The sequence below is a fragment of the Gracilinanus agilis genome, chromosome 5, assembly GCF_016433145.1.
Source record: "Gracilinanus agilis isolate LMUSP501 chromosome 5, AgileGrace, whole genome shotgun sequence".
Classification (NCBI taxonomy): domain Eukaryota; kingdom Metazoa; phylum Chordata; class Mammalia; order Didelphimorphia; family Didelphidae; genus Gracilinanus; species Gracilinanus agilis.
Window position 1 is genome coordinate 213654338 of NC_058134.1, and position 7847 is coordinate 213662184.

Genomic DNA, 7847 nt, shown 5'->3' on the forward strand with positions numbered 1-7847 from the left:
GAATTGGCTCCAAATTGTGTGTCGGCTAAGGGGGAGAGGGGTTAGGGGAGAGGGAAAGAACATGAAACATGTAACTATGGGGAAATATTCAAAATAAAAATAAAAATATATTTTAAAAAAAGAATTGGCTCCATTTCTCCTTATTGCTTCTTCTATTCTTAGCATGAAATCATCATTAAGGAAAGCCAAAAAATTATTGCATGTGTGTGTGTGTGTGTGGTTTTTTTTAAGAGATCCAGCAATTGTGTGGATACTTCATATCCCCCCAAGACCACTGCTGCTATATCCTACCTCTGTGCCAGGTTTGGGATCTGTTCCTAAACTCTTCATTTATTTTCTCTTTGTCTCCAGTTGGTCAATCATAGGCTCTGGTGGCCATACGGCTTCTGTCTCTACCTTTATTATCTTCCCTCAATGTTCTCCACCATGCTTCCTTACCCAGAATTCATTTACATTATTATTATTCTATTATATATTCTATTATTCTGTTAGAGGTTTTGAGATCAGACTATAACCAGGTATCCACTGCCTACAGTAACCCGTGATACCTAATATTGCACGGAGCTGCTTCTTGGTCTCAGGCATGCACAGCTTCTGTATATGTGCAACTCTCTTTTGGGAAATCCATCTTATACCCTTTTCCAACATGAAGCCGAGGTACTCTACTCATGGCAACAGCCACTGAATCTTATTTTTGGAAATCTTGTGTCCCCTTTTGCACAGCTCTTGCAAAAGATATTTGCTGTCCCTTTGACAGACTCGAGCACTTGGTGGCATTAGCAAAAGGTCATCCACATAATGTACTAGCTTGGTCTCAGTGAATATGATGGACTCAAGATCTCTTTGCAGGATTTGGCAAAAGATATTTGCACTTTCAGCAAAACCCTGTGGAATTTGGGTCCAGCAGATTTGTTTGCCCTCCCAGGAAAATGCAAAACTCTTCTGACTGGACTCATGCAGGGGTACAGTAAAATATGCACAGCACAGGTCCACGACCATAAACCAGGCCGCAATACTTGGAATCTCGGCGATGATATTTGCCGGGCTAGGTATCACTGCATGTCCCTTCTTAACAAAATTGTTCACTGCTCTCAGATCCTGCACAAAACGCCATTGTGTCTTGCCATTTGGATCTTTCTTTGGCTTCTTAATGGGCAAAATAGGTGTGTTGTACTCGGATATAGTATTGACCAAAATGCCTTGTTCCAGGAGACTTTGGATAATGGGCCTGATACCCTCTGTGGCCTCTTTGCTCAACTTATACCCTGATGGTACATAAGCCAAGGCACCCCCCACTATTATTGTTAGCCAAAGGTAAGTGTCATAAAGTTCTATCACTGTTTTAAAAAATTGGGGAACTGTGACAAACCAAAATGTGGCACAAGTCTGCCAAATCCCATACAGTAAAACTCCAGAGCACCCCAAAGTAATAATTGCTCTATTGATCATACTGGCCATATATCTTTTCTCCACTAGGTTCTAGAATAAAAATCCTAGGCCGGCTGGCCAAAACTGTTATGATGATAATAACAGATATTTTGGAGAAGCAGATAAATGTGTCAGGGCCAGTAGACCTTCAAGTCACAAACACTGATTGACAAGCTTCAGTGAGAAAGGAGGGGGTAAGACACTCCTGGATCTCAAACCCCTCCCCCCTAGCAGTTGCTGTTTCAGTTGGAAATAGAGACTGGCTAAGATTCTTCTGATAAGTTTCTGTTATGGCTGAACCCCAATAATGTTCCCTTTCTTTAATTTATATTCCTCACAAGCCTGATAGAGGAATAAGTAGAAGCTAGTTATATAACTGTTGAGGACTGAGATAAATGATCTTCTTAAAACTGGCAGCTGACAGGATTCAAACTAGATGACCAGACTTGAGTTGTGAGTATTCCCCCAAATAATTTCCAGGCACAGATATTGAAGGTAAAGCTTATATTAAGAAGTAAAAAGGTAAACTAGAGGAATTAATGAAAGTATTTGGATAAGGAAAGGTGACCCTGATCTATTAGGTTGAAGCTGCCCTTCCCCCCACAGGAGGGGGTGAAGGCACCTAACTGAATTTGATCTCTTGTTAGATAATTTATATATCTAATTCACTAAGTCACTAAATAATTATTATATTGATATTTATAAGGATTAATTCTAACAAACAGGCTAACCCCTGAGTAGAAACCACACTGGTTTATGCCACAATGGCCACTCAGATGAACCCCCAAGACAGGAGCAGTAAGCAGTGTGTCTGCTCACTTCAACCCCCACAAAGCAACTCCCAACTCCTCTCAACTGCCCCCTCACCCAAAGTTCTCCAGGGGGGTCCCCTGGAATTCTGGGTGAGGCTGTCCCTGTATCTTTGCAGGGATTCCATGCATCCATCTCTACATAATAGTATTATATTCTATTCATTATTCTGTTATACAATGCGATTCTTCCTTGTCTTTTCTTTTAAACTAGGCTGTTTCTTTTGAATAACTAAATTTCCTTCAAGCCAGTAGTGTAGTCATTAGTCTCAGCCCATGCATTTATCTCCTTGCATTTGGAACTTTAATAATAGGAACATTGATATCATAGTTATTATGTTATAGTGAGTAGGAAACACTACAAAAGTATGAGTTATGATTATTATTACTGTTTGCCAGGCATTATGCTAAATGCTTTATAATTATTATCTTCATAATAATCCTGGGAGGTAGGTGCTATTATTATCCTCATTTTACAGATGGGTAAACTGAGGCAGACAGCGGTTAAGTGACTTGCCTAGGGTCATATAGCTAGTATTGAGACTGGATTTAAACTCAAGTCTTCCTGATTCTAGGTCCACACTCCATCCCCTGTGCCACCTAGATGCTCTGGTGTATGGCCATCAGAGCCCTTGGCTTAATGACTGCCTCTTTTCTTAGTTCTCCCTACCACTTTTCTTACTATTTTACAGCTACTCTCTAGGGTATCTAGCTTGCTGTGTACATAAAAGCAGCTTCCCTCCTGCCCCTTTTTAGTTTAAGGTACTTTTGATTAGATCTGCACGATTTTTTTCAGGCCAATACATTCTTCTCAATCCTTGTCAGGTGAAATCCATCCCTAGAAGTAAGTCTATCATTCCTACATTTTATTTTTTAAAACCCCTACCTTCCATCTTAGAATCAATATTGTGAATTGGCTCCAAGGCAGAATAGCGGTAAGGGCTAGGCAATGGGAAGTGACTTGCCCAAGGTCACATAGCTAGGATGTGTCTAAAGTCAAATTTGAACCCAGAACCCTCTGTTTCTAGGCCTGAGTCTCAATCCATTGAGCCACCCAGCTGCCCCCTCATTCCTATATTTTAAACCACTACCCAGAAATCCACCTCCTTAAACCATCTCCTCAACCAGCTGCTCTCTTCTTTAGCCTCTGATCTCCATTTCTTTAGAATTCTATTCCTGAGAACTTCCCACCTCTCCTAGGATGACATCCCTTGAACAGCTAGATGTCCCAGTGGACAGAGCATTGGGCGTAGAGTCAGGAAGATCTGTGTTCAAATTTAGCTTATTCAAGCAAAGCTACCAATCTGATGGGTGTTGTAAATGCTATCTCTGCACCTAGGTCTCCTATTTCTTTTTTGTTCTTCAGGTTTTTCTTTTTACCCCACAGTCATTTCCGGAAACCTCACCACCTCATGCCAGTTTACCCTTCTTAGAACCTTTCCTTGTGACAAAGAAAACATTGAAGCAAAACCAAGCAAGGCATGAACTGGATCAGTCCAGATATTAATATTTAGCATTTCCTATAGACACACTCATGCACGTAGACACACTCATACTCACACATCCTCATGGGAAATTTATATGGCGCCTATGGTTTTTCTCTTCTTTTGTCTGTTCTGAATCCATTTCTTTTTCTTTGCATGTTCCTGTGAGTTCTTCATTTGTTTTATTTCTTAGTAATCTATTACATTTCTACGCCACAGATTGTCTACTCATCAGTGACATCACATTTCATGCCCAATTCTTTTACTGCCACAAGAAGTGCTGTGATACACCTGACGTCCTGGGGGCACGTATTCATCAGATTAGCAACTCTGATGATTTCCAGAACAATTTGTTTCCTTTTTCAACCCCACCAACAAAGTAATAGTGTGTTTCTCTTCCCACGGTGTCGTTAATATTGGTTATTTGTCTTCAAGCATCTTAGCTAGGTTAATAGGGCATGTGAGATTTCAGAATTGCTTTAATTTCTATCTTCTTATTCCTCATGCTTTGGATCATTTTTTCTTCCAGCTGTTAAAAGTTTCCAGGATTTTTTCCTTTTTCTTTTTTTAAGAAAACTGGCTTCTTCACACTATTTGTCCATTTTTCTTCTGGAAAGGTTTTGATTTATTTACCCAAGATTTCTAAGTTCCTTGAGGCAATATTATTTATGCCCATTTGAATCACCAGAAGTGAGTAGAATTCATCTGGTCTGACAAGTCTTAGGAGAGCCTCACTCATATCTTTGCTATTGGCCCTGGGAAGACAGCAGGCCTCAAAATTATTGCTTTCAAGTTGACAAACAGTTACCTCTTCCCCTCAGCTGGGAGTCACCAACCACCTCTACTAGTCTATTCAATCAGATGATATCTATCTCAACTGCCATCACTGGTGTCATTTACTTTATCATTCTGAGGACTCAAAACACCTACTTCATCAGAGCACACAGCTCTCCTGGTCTAGGAAAGAGCCTTACATTCATTTCTCAGTTCTAATGTCCAACAGGAATTTTTTCTGCATTCTTTTTCTGTTCTGGGCATTTCCCCTGGTTTTTCCCAGGTCTGGAATGTTTTCCTCCCTAACTCTGCCTCCTGGCTTCCTTCAAGTCCCAATAAAATGGCCACTTTCTGCAGGAAGCCTTCCCTACGCCCCATTAATATCAGTGTCTTCCTTCTGTGATTATCTCCCGTGTACGAAATGCTCTCCCTCCTCCTTCTGGTCACTGACTCCTTTTATGAGGGAAAATCTTACCTTCTACAGAAAGCTTTCCCCAACTCCCCTTTCCTTGCAGCACTTTTCTTCTGTTAAGCATTTCCTATTTATCCTGTATACAGCTTGCTTTGTATGTATTTGTTCAAATGTCCTCTTCCACAACTAGGCTGTAAGCTATTTTTTGGGCAAGGACTCCCTTTTGCCTCTTTTTGTATCCCCACAAGAGAGATCCAAGATTCGAAGTTGGGGAGAACTTTCATGAACATAAAGTTGTACCCCATCCCATCCCCTCATTTTATAAAGAAAACCAAGATATGACTTGCCCAGGGTTCAAAAAATGGTGGTGGTGTTCTTTTCACTCTAACACACACACCTCCCCCCAATGTATATATACACATTATATATATATTACATTAATACAATACAATAATACAATATATATTACATTAATATATCCTTTGTATATCTATACGTGTCCGCATATATGCATATACACACACACGTATCTTTGTAACCTCGACACTTCGATAATTACTAAATGAATGATGGATGAATCATGAAAACATAGATCTGGAGCAGGAAGGAATCTCAGAGGTCATATTGACTCATCACCCATTTTTATAGCTGAGGAAACTAATGTCTAAGAAGGTTAACTGACTTGCCAAAGATAAATGAATGAATGAATGAATGAATGAATGAATGAATGAATGAATGAATGAAGAGGCATTTAATTGAGCACTTACAATAGGTAAGGTCAGAATTGAGATTTAAACCCAGGTCCTAGGACTTCAGGGTTAGTGTTCTTTCCAATGTAATACAATGAAGGAATAATGGACGGATCAATGAAAACATATCATACGGGGCAGCTGGGTGGCTCAATGGATTGAGAGCCAGACCTAGAGATGGGAGGTCCTGGGTTCAAATCTGACCTCAGACACTTCCCAGCTCTATGACTCTGGGGTACTTAACCCCCATTGCCTAGCCCTTACCACTCTTCTGCCTTGGAACCAATACACAATATTGGCTTTTTTTTTTAATATATATTTTTCCACGTTTACAGGATTCATTTTCTTTCCCTCCCCTCTTCCCTCCTCCCTCTCAGAGCCAACAAGCAATTCCACTGGGTTATACCAATGTTATCAATTGATACATGATATTGTTTCTAAGGCCAAAGGTAAGGGTTTAAAAAAAAAAAGACATATCATAAAATGAAGCAAGGATTCTTATCTAGCCACCACCATTATGGATGTAGAACCCTTTGATATTTCTACACTCCCTGATTGAATTTAAAAAATGATGGAAGATTATTATATGCACCAGGGGCCAGTGAAATGGCACAGCAATGCTTTTATTTTATTTATTTACTATTTATGGTTAGTATTTTGCAACTCTTAAATTCACAACTGCAAGTCATATGCTGCCATGATCTTACGATGGCGTTGACTTATGTTGCTTTTGCAGTAATAAAGGACAAAGAGCATGGTCTATTAACTAGAAAACAAGTCTTGGATCCAGAAAGACTTAGGTTCCAGTCATACCTCTGATGTATACTGTTTATATACTATATTTATTATATGCCATACTCTATAAGCCTGTTATGTATATATACTATATTTATAATATATTTACTATATAGCATACTATATAAAATATATACTCTTTTTATACACTATATTCTTGACCCCAGCAAGTCATTTAACCTAGTTAATAAGACTATAAGTTATATAAGAACTCACTATTTGACAAAAATTGCTGGGAAAACTGAAAAGCAGTTTGGGAGAAACTAGGCGTAGACCAACATCTCACACCATATACCAAGATAAGATCAAAACAGATAAATGATTTCAACATAAAGAGTTATATCATAAGTAAATGAGGGGAGCATGGAAAAATGGGCCTGTCAAATCTGTGGATTAGGGAAGAATCTATGCTCAAACAAGAGAGACAGAGCATTATAGGATATAAAATGGATCGTTTTGATTACATGAAATTAAAAAAGGGCTTAGCACAAACAAAATTAGTGTAGTCAAAATTAGAAGGAAAACAGGAAACTGAGGGGAAATTTTATATCAAATTTCTCTGATGAAGGCCTTATTTCTCAAATATTTAAGGAAATGATCCAAATTTATGAGGGGAAAATGAGCCATTCTCCAGTTAACAAATGATCAAACATTATAAACAGGAAGTTTTCAGAAAAAATCAAAGTTATCAATAGTCAGATGAAAAAATGCTCTAAATCACCATTGATTACATAAATGCAAATTATAACAACTCTGATACCACCTCATATGTGTCAGATTGGCAAACATGACAGAAAAGGAAAATGACAAATTCTGGAGGGGATGTTGAAAAACTGGGACACTAGAACCCTATTGATGGAGTTGGAAACTGGTTTAATCATTCTGGGAAACAATTTGGAACTCTGCTCAAGGGCTATAAAACTGAGTAGTCTTTGATCCAGTGAAACCTAGCAATACTAGATCTGTATCCCAAAGAGATCAAAGAAAGAATATTTATCGTGACAAAGAATTGGAAACTGAGGGCATGCTCATCAGCTGGGGAATGATTGGACAAGTTGTGGCATATGACTGTGATGGAATACCACTATGCCATAAGAAATGATGAACAGATTAATTTTAGAAAAACATGGAGGGCAGATAGATGGCTCAGTGAATAAAGAGACAGTCCTGGAGACAGGAGCTCCTAGATTCAAATCTGGCCTCAGATACTTTCTAGCTGTGTGACCCTGGCCAAGGTACTTAACCCCAATTGTCTACCCTTTACCACTTTTCTGGTTTATAACCAATACATAGTATTGATTCCAAGATGGAAGGCAAGCATTATTTAAATAAAAGAACAGAAGAAAAAGAAAGAGAGAAACAGAAGGAGGGAGGGAAGAAGGAAGAGAGAGAGAAG